At 49.8% G+C, this 19,333-nt stretch overlaps 1 long non-coding RNA gene across 1 annotated transcript; it reads left to right on the top strand.

Annotated features, from left to right (window-relative positions):
• Positions 1 to 5,565: 5,565 nt before the first annotated feature.
• On the top strand, positions 5,566 to 12,905 carry LOC110256832 (uncharacterized). Its single transcript, XR_002338848.2, has 3 exons — positions 5,566 to 5,648; positions 9,747 to 9,872; positions 10,206 to 12,905. It is a non-coding gene; the product is annotated as an uncharacterized LOC110256832 (long non-coding RNA).
• Positions 12,906 to 19,333: the final 6,428 nt, after the last annotated feature.

Raw genomic sequence — 19,333 nt, forward strand, 5'->3', positions numbered from 1 at the left:
CCTTGGGAAACAGCGGCCTGTGGGGGGGGGAGGGGTCCCTCTCCAGGACTATTAAAGCCGGGGAAAGCCAACCAGTGCCACCCATAGGAGACCCAGCCAGGGAGACATTCCGGGGTGGGGGGAGGGGGTGCCACATGAGTTTTAGAGCTCGGACAGGCGGGAGCTCAGACCAAACCACACTTGGTGCCTTGGTGACATATGCAGTCGCCTTCCCCTCCTCTGGCTCTGCCGAAGAGCGGACTCTGCCCAGGTGTACACAGGCTTGGGCCGGGAGAGCTCTGGGGAGGGGAAGGCCAAGGGACAGGTCAGCAAGGGGGTGAAAGGCAGTGGGGAGGGGCTGAGCTCGAAAATTCGGGGAGCAAGAGTCCGAGCAAGAGGTGACCTGGAGCTCTTGAAAAGCCCCCAATCCTTAGGAGCGAGGAAGGGTAATGAATTTCCCAGAGTACCTGAGACGGGACATCCGGTCATTTTTATGGCCAATAGGAAAGGAGAGAATAGCCCAAAGAGTTTGGAGGTGCCCAGGAGACGGGCAGGTTACGTGAGTTAGAGGCGTGTATCCAGACCTCCGAGTTCTAACATTTCTAGAATAAAAGTCAGTCCCGTCTGATATCCACTTTGTTGCGTGCAAATATTCTGTGGGAAGTCCTTTTGTGTGCCGATAGGGAAGTTGTCTGTGATATCTTGGAAGTGTGAACAACATTAAGGCTGTACAGTGTGCCTACCTCTTGTCTTCCTTGTAGCTCTTTTCATGCTTAAGCCTCCTCGCTGATATCGAGAGCCGGCCCTCCCTTGACTGTGGGACCTGCATGTCACAGGGGGAACAAATTCCTGAAGGAAGAATGACTTCCTGGCCAGCCCAGTGATTAAGCCATGCTGTTTATAAAGAAGCCTTTCTCCCCCTGGTGAGATGGAGTCAGAATGGGCTTGACCCACTTTCTGAAAGATAGTTTCACTTGCTACCAGTTTACGGAAACCAAGAATTCAATTTCTGAAGTACCTAATATTTAGGTCCTACCTGGAGGGACCCCGGTTCATACCTCTGTGGTCATATTTTGTAGAATATGGAAGCTCATTCCCAGCATTAAAAAAAAAAAAAAAAAAAAAAATGTTGTAACAAAGGGTATGTGAAATGGCATATCTGAAAAAAATGGAGTCACCCAAGCAAAGTTTCATATTGCTTCAGTGAAGTATGTTTCCCAGTGTTTTGTTTTGTTTCGGCCTCGCCCATGGCACGTGGAAGACATTCAGAGATGGACCCTGCACTACGGCAGCAACCCCAGCCGTGCTGCAGTGGCAGCGCTGGATCCTTAACCCCCTGCACCACCTAGGAACTCCTGCAGAGTTGTTTTAAGGACACCTGGCAGAGCAGACAGCTGAGGGTCTCCCGCATCTCCAGGGACAGAATGCCTGGGCTGCCGAGAAGCCCTTTCTGCACGCAGACGTGAGCGTGTAGGAGGGTCCTGTCCGTTGTGTCTAGCCGATCACCCCAACAAAAGGAACAGTTCAAGATGTTGCAGGAAAAGGTGTGCACGTTCCACAGGTTCTCCAAGACTCCAAAATAAAGAATCGTCTAAACCCACGAGAGCGTTTGGCCAAAACCACATTACTAGTCCTAAAAAGAAACTGAAATAAAACCGCCTAGTCAGAGTTGCAAGCAAATGGATCTCTTCTTTTGAGATTCAGTGCTGATGCTCCAGGGCCATCTGGACGCCATAGCAGAGAAGAAAGCCAAATGAGGACAGGTGGAAATACCACTTTCTCAAAGGAGGTACCTACTGAGGAATAAATAGGAATCTCTCACTGCGGTCCGCTCTTCTGGAATAGGACTACCTCTTGGTCATTAGAACCTCGTTCCTATTAATTACAGTAGAAAGGGGAAATGGAAAATCGGAACTGAATCCCATAATATCCTTCCTCCGCCTTTACGGAAATAATGATCTTATTTCTAAAACAATGTTTTTGTCTCCATCGTTGTTCACCGTGAAAATAATCATCTTCCAATGAACATAAAGAGTAAAAATAGTCGTGTTCCCAACATGGCGCAATGGAAACGAATCCAACCAGTAGCCATGAGGTTGCGGGTTCGATCCCTGGCCTCGCTCAGTGGGTTGAGGATCCAGTGTTGCCATGAGCTGTGGTGTAGGCCGAAGATGTGGCTAGGATCCCACATTGCTGTGGCTGTGTCGTACGTAAGCTGGCAGCTGGAGCTCTGATTCAACCCCTAGCCTGGGAACCTCCATATGTCATGGGTGTGGCCCTAAAAAGCAAAAAGAAAATAAAACCTTTTTAAAAATGCAAAAAGAAAAGATATTAAAGAGACTTAAAAAAAAAAAAGTAAAAATTGTACTTCCAGTTAACTATGGCAGACCAAACACACTTGTTCACCCCCTCCCTTCCTGAAAGACCACTAAAATGGCAGCAATGGAATTACAAAAAGGCACGGACTCATAAGGGCAAAGGCAACTGGATAGGGGATGACAGCCAACAAGAAAAGCTATCAAGTTTGGGGTGCTAGAAAGCAGGCAGATGAGTGCGAACACTTAGAACAGGGCAAACAGCGGCACCCTGCTTACTCAACAAGAACCAAGTCAACTTATGCTGCAGAACCTCAGAAAGGCCAAGTTTGAGGGTCCCTGGCACCTCGGAAGGCATCAGTACCCATGACGACTAAAAACAGAAGTTATTAGAACGCTCTATGACGAGCCCTTAGACCCCAGGCCCCTCCTCCAACCCAGACTGCCTGGAACCTGCCCCTCCTCCAACTTGGGCAGAAGGCCGCCTTCCTGATGGGCTGACCACACAACTCTCTGGGCCCAGGGATGCCAGGCCACTTGAGGGTGCAGGCAAGGTCATAGTTCATATTGAAGCAGGGCAGTGAGGGGCTGTGGCTGAACACTGGGAGGCCCCATTTCCTTCTCCTCTGGGATCTGGAAGTGTACAGCCTCCATATCTTGGAGGACTTTTTCTTAAAGAAACTGGGTCCATTCCAAAGAAGAGACCCTCTGATTCTGGACTCTATGCCCCACCCCCCTGGCATGGCCAGTCCTCACCTGAACACTGGATGACAGAGCCCCCAGTCTAGAAGCCCCACTCACTGGCCACGTTTCCAGAAAACTCTGCAGTGCCTCATACCAGGCAGCCAACAGTCCTACATGTTTGAAGAAAGCCACTAATTTGAGTCCAAATAGGTCAACAGTGAAACAGCTCTTTGGAAACAAAGCAAAGTAAGCAGAAAGAAAGAGCAAATAAATATGCAATTGATGTTCGCAGACATGAGAGGTTTTACATTCACAAACCAAGAATGCAGGACCAGCTTTTTAAAAGGAACACTCAGAAGATAATAAAAAGTTCTTGGAAACGAAAAATATGGTTTGAAAATATTTTTTAATGCAATAGAAGATTTAGGTGATAAAATTGAGGAAACGGCCAAGAAAGTAGGACAAAATGTTAAAAGAGGGGAAAGAGGAGAGAAAAGATAAGAAGCTTAGGAGGATTAATTGAGAAGGTCTAATATTTAAATAGCAGGAATGCCACACAGAGAAAGCAAAGCAAATGAATGAAGATGGCGGAAAGTATTGTTTTTTAAAAAAATGTCCTTAGACCTGTGCAAGTAATCCTACCCTAAGGCATGTCATCATGAAATTTTAGGACACCAGGAATAAAGGGAAGACTCTTTGATGCTGAACTCTATGTCCCACCCCCTGGCATGGCCAGTCCTTACCCGAATACCAGATGACAAAGCCCCCAGCCCGGAAGCCCCACTCACTGACTGTGTTTCCAGAAAACTCGGCAGTGCTTCATACCAGACAGCCAAAAGTTCTACAGTGTTCCTGCAAAGATGAGGAGGAAATAGGTCACATACAAGAAGAAGGAGAAGGAGCAGGAGAAGAGGCAGAGGAGGAGGAGGAGGAAGAGGGGGAAAGGGAGGAGGAGGAAGAGGAAGAAGAGGAAGAGGAGGAGGGGGAAAGGGAGGAGCAGGAAGAGGAAGAAGAATCAGGGTTCTTAACAGCAACATTGGAAGCTAGGTAACAAGAAAGCAATGCCTTCCAAAGTGTGAGGTAGATTACTTATGACCTAGAATTTTATACATTGCCAAGTGACTGGTTAAATGTGAGAGTAGACTCAACACTTTCAGTTATGCAAGGTCCCCAAAACTTAACTTCACATACAGCTTTCTTAGACTGTTACTGGGAAACTGAAGCCAGGGAAGAGAGGGCTCTGGGAAAGGTGCCTGCAACTAAAAAACTGGAACTGGTTAATCACCTGATGTATGACTGCATTAATAGAAGTCTTACACTTCAGGCAAAGATCTGAGGTATGAAGCAAATAAATTTAGCAAATACGATTAGACAAGTTTTTAAAAATGAGGCCATCACTAACTTCAGGAAAAACAAAAAGGTTTACAATAACATAAATGTAAATGATTCAATATTTGCAAAGTCAAAATAATGTAAATACTGAATATCACCTTCATCTCCCTCCCTCCCCACTTCCCACCCATCAAGCAACCTTCATATACATTTTACCAGGAGAGGGCCTATTCTTTTATTGAGTTAAGGGGAAAAGACAAATTCTAGAAAGGCAACTATTTGACATGCATCTTTTTCTCAAGGGAAGCACAGCTTTCCTTTTAATGAGACCCTGCATTTTGAGGGTTAGACTGAAACATCATAAATGTATTTTTTGGGGGGGGTATCAGGGCTCCTGGAGTTAGGGTTCAGATTTCAGTTGTGGCTTGATTTGTGTTTAGTTGTGGGTTTCTTGCCTTGTTATTTCAAATGGACATTTGGGCCGGATTTGCCTCTGTCCCTCAGTAATCAAGTCGTGTCCATTGTCCATTGTCCTTTCATTCATTAGGACGAGGGTCTGGCTGCTTCTCAGAAGAACAAAATAACAGTCCTGGCTGGGTGGGGGGGGGTTAATGTGACGGCTTCACGGTGTGGGGACAAGGCCCCTTCTCCCTGGTGGCTCTGCCATCTCTAGAGGCAGAATTGAGAAGCGGTTAAGAGCATAGACTCTGAAACCAGGCTGCCTGGGATAAAATCTCAAATCTGCAATTTCCTGCTTATGTTGTTTCCCAGTTTACTCATCTGGAACATGGGAACGCTGCTCATGGCTCCTCCACAAGGCTTTTGGGAGATAAGAGGCACAGAGTACTTCAAATGGTCCCTGACAGGTAGTGAGTGGCTCCTGGGGTTGTCCCTCCTCCACCGATCAGGGCGCCTGCTTAACAGATAGCTGGCAACCAGCACGGAGGGCTCTCCTTACAGTTACAGCCAGGAAATCGCCCACATCCCATGGACTGGAACTTAATCCTGTGGCCTCAGCCAGCGGCAAGGGCACAGGAAGGTGTAGTCTTCATTCTGGGCACTCAGGAGACCCCCCCCCCCAAAAAAAGTCACCGAAGCAAAGGTGACAATAGGTAGGACAGTTAGTAGCCTTTGCCACCACACCTGAGTTAGACATGGGCCAAGTTCTGCATTTATGCTGTACGTGCACAGAAACAAACCTCAGAGTATTGATCGGTCAGTGCGATTATCATGTGTTTTGCAATTTGTTTGTTTTGCCTTGATTTTGCCTCAGTTTGGAGATAAATCTCTTCAGCCCTGTTCAGAACAAGACAGATGACACTCCCACGGTGGAAAAAGGTAGGAGACATCACTTACGTTTTCCTTTGGTTTTGTCGGGCCGAGTGCATTTTTTACTCTTAAGAGATGGACATGAGACTCTAGGAGACAAGCAGTCCTGGCGTTTTCAGTGCAACTCTGGGATATTGGAACTACTAAAGCAGAAATCTCATATAGAAACCTTGTACATTCATTTGCCATGACTAACTCTTCTGTCTTGTGGAATTGAAAGTTATAAGAATGGTTTTCTTTAGAGCAATATAGAAACTTTTTTTTTTTTTTTGCAAACAGCTAAATAAAGGCTGGCAAAAACAATAGGTTCATTTTTTACTGCAGATCTTCAAATTATAGGAAACTTGTCTCTCGGCCAATTTGGGCTGGCTTGGAGCCAAAATAGATGTTTCCAATCTCATCCTTACCCTTATACTTATTGTGGGCAAGATAAAAACCCTTAATTTTAAGAACTCAAGCCAAGCATTGGGTAAGAGGCAGTGTGGCTCCCCAAACTGTGCTGGTCATGGGAAAAAAATCATATTACTTTACACTCGTTCATTTTTTTTCAGTCTCTAGAAATCAAATCCTGCGAACATGAAACTTTAAAAAAAAGTCTCAAATATTTTGATAGTCTATTATAAATCAAGTTTTAATAACTAGAGGTACGTACAAGAACAATCAATAAAGGTGAAAATACTCACTGGTTAAATATTTCTGAGCTATTGCTTTCTCTAGGTAGGTCAGCCTAAGAAAATCAGCAGACGTCTTCCCATTTCGAAGCATCAAAGACGCTGCTTCTGCTTTTAGCTGTGTCACCCTCCCCCCCTTTTTAATTAGCAAGATTTGAGATCATTTGGCCAGTTGTAACCATAAAAGGGAGTAGGGTGGTCGGATGATGTCTTATCACTTGACAAATGCGTCTTGCCGCCTCTGTCCTTGGGTACGTCATCAGCATCGTCACTCCTCTTCCTCTTCGTCACAATCCGTCATGCAGTTGTCCTTTCATTGAAATCAAAAGCTATCTCTCAATTACACAGGGATGGGTTATAAATCTGGCCACCCATCTCTCGATACGTTTGTTTCCTCATGATGACCGCAGTGGCCCTATTTTGATACACAAAAGACCAAAGTGGATTTTACCCAGTTAAAATCAAGAGTTGCAAAACTGCACAGCCTGGAAGAAAAAACAAAGCGAAATACATGTGTCCAGTTTACAAAGACAATGTGACCTTGGGTTGATGGGATAATGCAGAAGATGTCACCTCGGCGGCCTTGGAGAAGGGGACGGGAACTGCATTTCCTCCCTCGATGGGGTTAAATTTAGCAGTTGAGCTCATACCTCCAATAGGAAGAGGGAAACGCAGCAGTTGGTGGTGTTACAGGGAGTGTCACCTTTGCAGCCCAACTTGCAGCAAATGGACTTGCGTTAAGACTCTGCACATCCTGGTAATTAATCACGACTAGGCACCGCCTCGTAAGCATTAAACACACTCTAAATGGGGGAAAAATCGCTGTATTGTTACGCACGAAGATGTGATTCATTCAGTATTAACTTTCAGCCTTTATTAAAGTGGTTTTAATTCTATTTGTGTGATGTTCCCGCATTTCTGGAGAAATAAACACAGAGTTTTTTTGTTTTTTTGTTTTTTTTTCTGCTCACGGTACGTGATATGCCACTTACTCAAACTGCAAGCTGTGGGGCGTGTTGCACATGAAATGAAGATTCTTTTTTTTTTTTCTTTTTTTCTTAAGCTGATTATAAAAAGAAAAAAAAGACCATGGAGGTAAATTGTATTTCAATGAACTGTGAAAATAAAGGTGTACTGAGGGTAGCGTGGGGGCAGGTGCTGGGTGGGGGTTCAGGTGTGGGCACTCAGACCAGGATGCCCAGAGTCTAGGTGGGAGGCTGTGAGGACTCAGGTCACTGAGAGCAGATGAGAGTGAGGGCTGGGGAGGTGAGGGTGGATTCAGAACCGCTGGGAAACCCAAAGGCTGGGCCCCCTCTGAGAGGGGTAACTTCCCAGGCACCCATGGGGAGCTGGCTCATTGCCGGGAGCCCTCTCCTTGCCCTGTGGGTTTCTGAGTGGTGGATCTGGCCAAGGGCAGGATGCTGCCTCTGGGAAATGGCTCCAGAAGGGGCCCTCTCCCCGAAGGGGGAGTGCGAGCCAATCCAGCCTGAGCCAGCCCTGCAGCCCTGGGTCCCCAGCGTGGGTCTGCAGCACATGCTAAGCGCTGGCGACTGGAGGAGGGGCTGGGCACTGCTGTCCTTTGTTCTGAATCCCTCTGCATGGGACTCGCACTCCCAGCCCCTCCCACCAGAGGCCCCTGGCCCTTCAGCTGAGACCACGGCCCTGCCAGGGCCCAGAGGAAGCCCTCGGAGCCCGCCCTCCTCCTCAGAGATGTCCATGGGCCCTACGTGGCGCCAGGCTCCGTGCAGACCGCAGGGACGCTGAGATGCCTCGGCCAGGCTGGTGGGGAGCCAAGAACAATGCTCTCTGGGTTGGTTCTAAACGGCCCCTTCCCCGGCCCTTCCCTTCCCTCCCCTCCCCCGGTGACCATAAATGTTCCAGCCTTATCTATTGACGATTATAATCATACAAAGTCAGGACAGATGGGCTCTGGTCCTCAGCTCACGGCCATAAAGTTTACAAACTCTCCGTGGCCGGGGGATAAATTACCATGGCTGATACCTTGCTCGTTTACACAGAGCATCTGTCTTCGAGACGGCCACTCTTCCCTTTCAATCATCCGGCCAAAGAAGTCTTCTGTTCAACCAACCTGATTTGCTAGAACACGCAGGATCCTGGGAGATCCGAAGACCAGGCTAGAAACGGCCATAAATGATGAGGCCAAAAGGTTATTTTTGAGCACTAAAGGAAAGCCTAACTTCTCCTCGGGAGAATCCCTGGGGAGACCGACCGAGTAACTGTGTACTCCCACTGGGTTCGGCTCCATGAGAAATGGGCCCCCGATGGTTTGTTTAAAAGTGTATTGTTGAAGATAATGGTTTCAGATTAAGTTTTTAGGCTCCGCGATCACCGCTGTTGTTCTGCGGACTAATTATGTCTACCTTAGGTTCCCTAATGTGGGCCAATCAAGTTCGCCATGTGGGATTGATATTTCTAGTGGTTGTTTTCTTAGATTCCCCCCAACAAGGGTACCAGAGGGTATTGTGTAACCGTATAGAAAAGGAATGATTAATTCAAAGTTCAGGTGCAAGATGGGGTCAGAAAAGAAAGGTTCCTGGATAGAGTGAGCATTTCAAGAGGCATTTGTGGCTTGAAACATCATTTTATGATGCATTTTCTATTTTGTTTTCCGGGGAAGTCTGAAGGCTGACACGCACGTGATCGCAGTGTTTGGCGCCATGCTCCGTGATGGGCTTTTCATAAAAATTAGCTGACATTGTCATGAGCACACAAGGAAATTTATAGCTTTCATACTGGACTGCCATTCCCAGAGCAATTTCCAATCACTTGGGCTTTTTATTAAGTTTATTGTTCTTTTATTGTTCAGTGGAGTGTAAGCAGTGAGATTACAAATAACTAGAAGTTCCACTGGGTATGAAGGCGAGCTCGTAGAATTAGGAGAGAAGCAAGTGAAGGAAGGCAAACATTAATTTGAATCACCGGTGATATGAAACACCACCAATGGACGTTTCTTGTCACCTGCTTATACACAGAAGTCAGAAAACTGACATTCCATTCACATTAAAGTTTTCCCAGAAAAACCTCCAAGAAGTCTTTGTGCTGAAACTTGGTAGTGCACGTATTACTTTGCAAGGTGAGACAAGGGCATCTTTTTGCCCCTCTTCCGAGTTCCTTTTCAGTTGGTTGGTACTATTGTTTTCTTCTTGCTGCCCCCACCCCGCCAGGTGTGTCATGATGGCATTGTGAACATTCCCTTCCAAACGCTGGTGAGAAAGCTCGAGTGGCCGGCGTGCCGGCGAGTCCCACTTCTGGAAACAAAGCGACCAATGGGAGACTAACCAACTTTCTTCCAAAGCTTGAATCTAGAACCATAATCACAGGTCCACCTAAATTTCCATTCCATCCGTATTTTCCCCCAAAGGGATGGTCCCATTGGTCACTACAGTTTTAATGTCTTTTTTGTTTTCTTTTTCAGGTGTTGATTGGAAGTTGTTATTTAAGGCTTGTTGAGATGAGAACAGAGGTGACTCAAAGGAAGGGGACGTTGTGCCTCAAGGCCCCTCTCAGATCTCAGCATGCATGAAGTCTCTGTGTTACGCAGGTGACCTTTTAATATTAATGGCCACCAGTGTGCAGACACTGCGGCTTGCTGATTTTCCCCGGTACTTGTTAACAAATTCCAGCTTCGAGTCCAGCTCCAAGTGGTCGATCAAAAATAGCCTCAAACAATCACTTCAACATTTTACCCACCTTGTCCCAGCCTCCCTTCTGGTGAAAAGCAGTCATGAAACCTGATTCTGGCCAATGAGATTTAAGAAAAATGTGTTTTGGGGTGGGGAAAGGGGTTGTTTCTGGGACAGCTTGACTTTCCTACAAGGGACCAAACGTCGCTCTCATAACTCTTTTCCCCCTTCCTCATCTTTTTCCGTTTCAGACCTAGGCTCTGTGCAGCCACCCTGCCACCACGAGGCAAGGAGATGCAGGACGTAGGCTGATGCACCGAGAACGGAGACTGGAAAGACTTGGCCGTACCACTTGGCATTGCTCAGCAAGGGGACTAACGCTCACCTCCCTGCCAGGTTTTTTCGCGAAAACCAAACCTCTGTCCCAGGCTGACCATCATTCGTGGGTGTGCTACAGAGCCAGACTCACTTGGGAAGTATGCTCAAACACAGATTCCCAGGCCCCAGCCCCAGAAATTCCCACTCAGGATGTTTGCAACTGGGCCCGGAGTCAGCACTTCAAACAACCATCTCAGGTGTCTTTATGCACAATACCCTGACCTAGATCGCAGCAGAGACAGGATGAAGGGGAACCATTCAGCTGGGGCAACATGAGCCGACTGTGTGTCTCCCACCTGCCTGCCGCTCTCTAGGCAGCCAAGTAGCACCTGCAGCGCTTGAGACCCAGGTTCAGAGCAGGAGGAAATAAAACGGTTTCCGTCCAGGGTGAGGGGCGGGCCAGAGAGTTCCGTGTCCCTGCTCATCCCTCTTCTTAGTCCTGGCAGTGACCCCACAGGGTCATCCCAAGGGGCTGGTGAACGTGGGGCCCCAGAGGACATTCCCCTTCACCCTGCCCCCTACCCCCAGCCATCGAGCCCCAAGAAGCCCGGCCGACTCCATCCAGTGAGAAGCAGTCGCGGCTCCTGAATTCCAGACAGGACCTCCCAAGTGTTGCAGCCTGACTACCTCAGCGGCTTGGGAAGTGGTTTTCGAAGCTGTCTGGCCTCCCCTTTGCAGAGAAGAGGAAGAGGGACCGTGCCGGCTCAGGGAGGGCTGGAGGTAGGAGGCGACCTGGGGAGCCGCCCTTGGTCTCTGCAGTCAGGGCTCGAGGCCAGAGGAGGAGGACCAGACAAGCCCTGACTGCAGGAGGCCCACTTACCATGTGTCAGACGGCCACAGGCTTCGAGGATTACCTGAATGCGGCTTTCTTTAAACCCACACCTTTGACTTACAGTAAAAACTGACATTCAGTGTATGAAAGAATAAGTATATTCTTGGGATATATACGAGCAAACCCCAAGGAGACCCTAATTAGCAGAGCTGGGTGCATCTGCAGCTGGGGCACAACCCTATCAAAATGGCCCTATGTAAGCAAGTGGCTCCGTGCTCTCACTGGACAGCGGACAGCCCTTTCTCCAGGAACGGAGGCCTGGCCCCGGGGCGGGTGGACTGTCCTCCCACCCCTGCTCTAGCCTGCAGCCCCCGGAGCATTATTCCAGACCCACAGGAGTGGACGCTCGTGGGAGGTGGGACGCCGCCTTCTTTACCCTGTGCCCTCCGCGGGCAGAGTGGGCTGCAGGTTCCTGCGGGCCGAGGGAGGGCGGACACCACGGGCGAGTGGGTAGAAGACTTTGTAGCAGCATAGAAATCACCTCTCACCCACCCGGACCTTCCAGGACCCCCAAAGCACAGGCTCTGTTTCCCTCATTTGTCTCGAGACAGGGCAGCCGTTCTGTGCAGATGCTGCGGCCTCCGGAGTACTGGCGTGGCTTCTCCCCATGACCACGGCATCGCCTTCCTTGAGGACCTGCCGACGCTCCGGGCCAGCCCGTGTGTCCAGGAGGGAGGGCACAGTCAGGGTCCTGGGAGCCGGTCGCTTCTCCTGGAGGCTCTGACCCCACTGCTCCCCCCGCCACAGGGCCCGGCCTGGGGAAGCAAACAGTTGGTGCTTGATGACGACTCATGATTGACCCACGTGAATAATCACTGAGGCACGTTTTCATAAGCGAGTAGACCCTCACCCACTTCCAAGGAGACGCTTACGAACCACAAGTGTGAAGAGAGAGAGGAGGTCCCTTGTCTCACTGAGGTTTTCACCATTTCCAGAAAACAGCTCCTTCTCCGTCTCAGCTCCTTCTGAAGACGGCCAGCTCTACCTGTCCCTCCAGGTTCCCCGCCAGCATCTGAGATTCCACACCTGGATGGGAGCTGGGGACGCACCTCTGCCTAACCAGGGACTCCTTCCGTGCCCGGCCTCGCCCGGCTCGCCGTCCGCATCCTCCCCCAGCCAGCCCCCCTCTGCCTCATGGCACGTGGTCGAGGCCTGTCTCTGCTGCTCTCCCATCAGACGCTGCCCTGGATCCCGGGTGGAACCTTCATGCGGCCCCACCGCGTGTCAAAACCAGAGAAAGCTCCTTACCCACACGCCCAGGACACCCTCGTGCTGTCCAACTGTCCAGCCGGCCTCCTCTCCCCAACCACTCCACCTGGGTCTGGCGAACTCGCCACATCCCAGCGGCCTCACGCAGACACACCACGACTTTGGACAACGGGTACTGGCACCTTCTTGGCGAACCTTCCCTCCCCCCATGACCTTCGACCTGGCATCTCTCCAGCCCTCTAAGGCCCTTCCCTTCCTCTTTCCTGATCTTCCCACCAGAGGGAATGTTCTCCCTCCCCTGAACCCCACATGCTGCCGAGAATCTGTATGCCACCCCAGCTCCTCCATCTCCCACTCGCCGCATCGGCAGCTCCTCCACGCCAGGCGCTGTGAATTATCAACTGGGTCACGAGCCCCTGGAGGACAGAAGCTCTCACTTATTCCTCATTATACTTCCCTGGGCCTGGCCGGGTGCCTGGTTTACAGGAGGTTTTCCAAAACTGTTCTCTGGAATAAAATTGAATTGAATACAGGAGAGGTTGTATTTAACGAGATAGCATTTGTAAAATGTTCACCAAAATAACTCAGAGTAGAGTCCCCTGGTGGATCAGTGGGCTAAGGACCAGGCGTTGTCACTGCAGTGACACAGGTTACTGCTGTGGCACAGGTCACTGCTGTGACACAGGTTGCTGCTGTGGTGCGGGTTCAATCCCTGGCCCAGGAACTTCTGTATGCCATGGGTTCAGCCAAAAAAAAAAAAAAAAAAAAACTAATCATTGTTTCCATTCCATGTTTCAGGGTTAAAATCTCAGATAAAAGGATTCCCTGACTGTTTGGAAGACACGATTCCCTTTGCAGAAGCAGGGCTGGCAGGTGCTCTTGCCTCCTGTTGTCACCGCCTCCTGCCCTGGGCGGCCCCAGCCTCCAGCCCCCAGGGCTAACTTCTCTGCCACCCGCAGGCAGTCTTTAGCCTCTGGGCCTGGGAAGCCGGGCTGGGGCCAGCCCTGGAGGCAGCGAGGGAAGCCCACCCATTTTGCATCGGTGCAAACCAGAGCGCTAGCAGCAATATTCATCTTAATTTTCTCTTTAAACCCTTGAGTTGCATTCTAGCTTCCATTGTGCTAGTGACAGACAAATGCCTTGCAATAAATCAAAGTTAGGGTGACTGATACACTAAACACCTTTGCTTAATGATGTGATTGTTTCTTATCTGCAAAGTAATGTCACTTATGGCTTTGCTATTTATAGTCAATGTAGTGTTAGACTATTTTATGCCCCTGATGCCTCTGTGGCCAGCCCATTAGCTGTGATTATGGACCAAAGGGGATACAGCCACTGAAAGCTTGGAAGGAGAAGCCTTCGGAGTGTTACAGCGTCTCCAGCTATGAAAACTGGCTCCTGGTACACACACCCTGTGCCTCCCAGGCTCGGGCGAGTAGCAAGACGCAGGCTGATACTGCCTGTCGGTGTTCCAGTGAGCGTCTCCGGGACAGCGTGATAGATATTAAATGTTAAAAACAAAACAAAAGCAAGGGGCTGTCTCCCTCTCCAGTGCAGTCCCCAGCCCAGCAGGGCTCAGGCAGGTGCAAAGAACAGCAGAGGGGCAGCCGTGCGGGCAAGTCTCCCGTCGGGCTGGCCCTGACTCTGCCATTCATTCATTATTTGCTAGGCGTTGCCCAAACTATTCTCTTTGAACAGGGTGTCGGTGGGAGAGCAGAGTCCACCTGGGTCTCCCGCCTCTGCTCTGTCCCTGCAGTGAGAGGTTTCTCTGCCAACATCAAAGGCGCCCCCCAGGGTGGCACCAGGGCCCGCGCTCCTGGGCAGCCGCCTGCTCCTCCCACCCCAGGCTCCTGGCCTGGTACTTCTGCACAGGTCCTGCAGCCTCCCCTCCCCACTAGACTCCAGATCCAAACAGCATTGAGCCCAGAATCCCTGGCCACTCTGGAGGAAAGGGCAGGAGAAGCCGGCAGCCTGTTGGTAGCGTTGGAGAAATCCTCTCACGAATGCTTGATACCTCGGGGACAGCGAGGGGTGTTTGAAACCATGCCAGGCACTTTCCCACGGCCCTTAGGCGCTCTAGGAGCACTTCCTTCATTTGACAGGTAGCGACAATAGCAGGTAGAACTGTGTCCAAGAGCGTTCACGTCCTAACCCCCAGTTCCTGTGAGTGACTTCATTTGGAAATCGCACCTTTGCTGACCAAGTTCAGATGAGCCCACACTGGATTCGGGTGGACCTGCTGCGAGGGCTCATCTCCCCCTTCAAAGAGGGAGAATTAGGAGACAGACACATCATGTGGAGGCTGGAAAGTCGGCCGCATGAGGGGCGCGGCTTGGAGTGAAGTGTCTATAAGACTGTGATGCCAGCGATTGCCAGAAGTCACCAGAAGCTGGGAGAAGAGCCTGGAGCAGATTCTCCCTCTGAGCCTCCTCCAGAGGGAACGCACCCTGCCAACACCTTGATGTTGCACTCCCGGCCTCAGGACTCTCAGAGGACAATTGCTCTAAGCCACCCAGCGGGTGGCGTACCGCTATGGCAGCCGTGGGAAACTAGTCCAGGGACCGAGGGCCTGCACCGGGCAGTGGACAGGCCCCAGAGCAAGCCCTCCGCTGGGAGTAACGTGGTGAGCCTCCTGCACTGGCCAGTCAGCCCTCAGGGGCTTCCATTCAGTGGTGGAAGGACTTCTGAGAACTTGGGCGTCAGAACACAGGTGGTTAAAACAAAGTCCTTGCAGATAAAAGTAAGAGAAGAAAAGAAAGGAAGAACCCACGCACGTGTCTGCTGTGAATGCGTGTTTCTGTTGTGGTGTTTTCTGTCCTGGACTTCTGTGTGCACCACGCCAGCCGCTGTCCTTCGATGTTTGCGCAAGAAGGATTTCTGTGTTTCTCTCGGGTAGTCATCACCAACCATAGTGTGTTCAATCCATCCGGCCAAGCACGTGTCTCGAGCATGTGGAATCTGATTCCCTGCCCACTGTGCTGTCCTCTGCCCGGGCCGCTGGGGACATGAGCCACACTTCCCAGTCGTGGCCCCTTCTGCCACTGGCCGTTTGTTTCCCTACACACATCATCTGAGTCAGGAGGCATTTGGACCGCAGACATAGGAACCAGCGAAAAGCAGCTCACTGATGAAGCTCTGACTGCCCCTTGTGTCCCCTAGAAGGAGGCAGGTGAAGAGCAGATCTGGGGGCGGGGAGTCAGGCACTCAGCGCCCCCCCCACGGAGCCTGGGCCCCACCCCAACCCTCCCGTTCAGCACCCTCAGATGGCAAGTCCCTGGCTGCTATAAAGAGAAGGAGGGAGAGAGATGGGGACGTGACCATCGGTGACATATTTCGGTTTAGCTTAGAGATCCTCATTTCACAGTAAATAACGAGTCGTAACTTATTAAGGAGAATTCGGGGAAGTAAAGCAGAGAATGATTGTGGGTGGTATCCGTACGACCCATAATAATAATAAAATGGAATTTTATAAGCTGCAGATGCAGAAATCACTCATCATTATCAAAATTACCTTAAAAACCCCAGCATGGCTTCTGGGACAGCGTTCAAGGGTGTCTCTTGTTAGCGACTGCCCCCACCCCCCACGATTCAGAAGTACCTGTGAACTTCTGAATGAAGTGAAATCAGCAAGGATGAGTACTGGATCGGGCTGTTTGGGCACCACTTAAAGAAGGAAATCTAGGGTACTTTCGTATCCTCTCTTACGAAAATCACAAATGCTATGAACTGTTAAACCCTTAAACCAAATGTGATGTTTCCAAGGTCTTGACACTAATAGGAACCTTTTCATTAAAAAGTAAGCTGGTGGGAAGGCTTGTAAAATTCTGTGAAATCCAAAAAAAAAAAAAAAAAAAAAGATGTTTTAAACATGCGGGGACACTTTGGAGGCAGGAGAAAAAAGAGACTGTGCAATGGTCATCGCTCTACTCCACTTGAATGTTTTTGAATGTAGAGGGGTTTTTTAATCCCGTGGTGGAGGAAGTTTGATTTATCGCTGATTGTGTAGTGGTAACAAATGGCGAGGCCAGCGCCGTAAACCCTACTCCAGCATGTGTTTTATTTGGGGGATATCTTCCCGCTTCTGGTGGAAAAATAGGAATAAATTAAATACAATTGCAGCGGACTACTTTATGCCGGCTCGAGAGTGCTCGTGGGCGATGTTGGACCCGTCACAGACCGATTCTTCAAAGGGGGACGCGCAGGGCGTGTTCATCCTTCTAAGTGTCCTCAGGGCTAAGCTCACCACTCGGGTGCTTCTTCCAGTTGAGGCCCGAATTAGCAAGTGTTCTTCAAGAGTTTCTGTTATTTGGCTAAGAAATGGCTCCCTTTCGAACGAACGAACGTGCTTTCTTCAACCTTTCAATGTCAGTTATCGTTTTTAAAGCAGCTTGACCTGGAAGCATGCAGCTCAAATTGTGGGGACTGTTAATGACACTTTTATTGGGCAGGACGCTTATGGTTCACGTTTTGAGGTCTGTATGTAATTGATCTTTCTCCCCTACATGAGAAACACAGCAATAAGCTGGTTGCAGCGCCACATTATAGACAGAGAGAAATAATAATGATGTCACCTTGAGATTCGAAGATCGTGGAATAGTAATAGCCTCCCAGCTCATTTCTCCCAACTGTGATGACCCCTCCAATACTAAATCTTAACAGTCTCAGCATTATTTTTGAATTATTCATGCTAGCCTTTTCCTTCACGACAAAATCAAGGAAAACGAATGCATCATGCTCTGTCAGCTCCACAGGTATTTTGGCAAAAATATAAAATGTTATTTGGCATCACAAAAAGGGGGGGGGTGCTACCAGAGGACAAGCAGCCTGCTTACCTTGAACAGAAACACACACACAAACAAAACACACCAATAATCTTTTGGGAAGAAAAGGAGCGAGTGCCTATTCTGAATCGATTCTGAAGCAATTATTGGTGAATCGTGGTCGGGTTATCTGGAGGGTGAGATGCCTATGGCTTTAAATAACAAGGGCATAAGAAGAGGAGAGTCTATCTGCAGCCCAGCCCCCAAATTGTACCGGTAAGTTAGCAACATTAAGAAAGTTGTGCTCGGCTCTATCCTGGACAGTTTTAGCCCATGAACGTAAAGCTTTTGCTTTTAAAATATCAAATCAGCATATATTTCTTATTCTAATTCCAATTATGTAGAGATAGCAGCTTGGCAGCTCTCCTAGTTTGGCCAGCCTGGAGGACACGGGAGCGCCACGGTTTTATTCCAGTGATGGATCTCATAAAAAGCGCGCGTGTGGGAATAAAATAAAATGCACGTAAATGTAAACTCAGGCGGGGACCTGATCCATCTGCAGCTCTTGCCCTTTAAGTTCATGATAAAAAACAAATGTCAAGCTTTCAGAAGACAGGAGGATCCCCGGCTTTGCAGGGCGGTGTTCGCTGTCGCACAGACTGTATTAATTTAGTGTGGCATCAATAACCTTGAAATCAGGATTTTGCACGAAAAACCCAGGTTTATGTTTATTCAGAGACCAAAGAAAAAAGGCAACTTTATTTAAAGGCGCCCTCCATGGCGAGTGGGTGAGTGTAGCCCACCACTGTAGATTTTTGGAGCCGCTCGCTGGCTTCCATGGCAACGGATACTTAAGAGAATGAGGACCTGGAGATGTTCCTTAAAGAGTCTTTTCATTTTGCATATAATTCTAATTATAGATGTGATTTGCTCATCCAGCCAGGTAGACTACACCTGCAGAAAGCGCAGGGTCGGTCGGCGACTCCCCTGCCTCACCCGCCCCGCAGGGGGGCTGAGGGACAGAAGGGGCTTTGTTCTCATTAGCAAAATTCATTTTCTTCCTGATAAGGAGAGAAATAAAAACCACGCATTCTCCCCCACAGACTCTGAGTGCAAGCCTCTGGGTGACGAGACAACCGCGGTTCTGCCCCAGAGCGGGCTGCGCTGCGCTCCCGCTCTGATGATGGAACCTGCAGTCGCCTCCTCCCACCTGCCGGCAGTCAGGTCAGCAGGAGGGCTGGTGGAATCGAAGCCATCAAGGACTGAAGTTCCTTTGGAGGCGCTTTCCTGCTAAGTACGGTCCATGCTGTTGCAGTTCTCTAAAACTTAGGGCAACAGCCAGTCATGGACGAAACGACTGCTGTCCGTCTCCTCCATCCCCTCCGAAGAAAGGAAAGAAAGGAAAAGACAAGACAGAGAGAGTTCCCCTCTATCTCCCGAGGGGCCAACCAGGCCGTCCGCGGGGGGGGGACTTGCTTGCTCGGGGAAAAGTTACGTGCTGCTCCTCATCCTGTTTCAGAGGTGGCCTGAACTGGAGCCCCACTCAGCCTTTGGCTGGAAAAGCCCAGTCGTGGGAGCCGAGGCTGGCTCCAAGGGGAGATCAAAGGTGTGTGCTTACCTGGAGCTGAAGACCTCTGGCTGCTTTTGCCCCCCAGGGCCTGGGGAAGGAGATGGGCCCTGCCCCCTTGCAGTGGCCTGCAGCTGGAATTGCCAGATACGATCCGAAGGTCCAGGTACTTCTGCAATTTCAGATAAATGGTACGGATGATGTTGGGGGCATATTTGTACTAAAAAATCATGTTGTTCATCTGAAATGCAAATTTTACTGAGCATCTGCGATTTTTATTTGCTCAGTTGGGCAATGCTAGGAGATCACAGCAGGAGGTGAGATGGGGCGGCTAGCTGGGGCCTGGGTCTGAGCCCTTCGGCTCTGCCCTCGCTGGGAAGGTCCTGGGGTGAGCCTTCTCCCAAATTCTAATCTCTCTACACCAAGGGAACTGGCAAGTAGGTTGTAAGTGACTTCTTCCCCTGGCTGTTCCATTGCTCAAGGCCAGGGGCTCTCCGCCACTTAGCGGGCCAAACCTCCATTCTGGGGTCTGGCATGGAAGCACCTCAGGAAGGTGGGACCAAAGGGTAGCAGCCTGAGGGTCAGACCAGGCACCCACCTGGGCTCTCTCCTGGAAACCTGCAAAAGCCAAGT

This window comes from Sus scrofa, chromosome 14, assembly GCF_054392235.1.
Source record: "Sus scrofa isolate SSC_HxYL_T2T_F1_AM1 chromosome 14, Sscrofa_HxYL_maternal_Yorkshire_Landrace_v2.0, whole genome shotgun sequence".
Classification (NCBI taxonomy): domain Eukaryota; kingdom Metazoa; phylum Chordata; class Mammalia; order Artiodactyla; family Suidae; genus Sus; species Sus scrofa.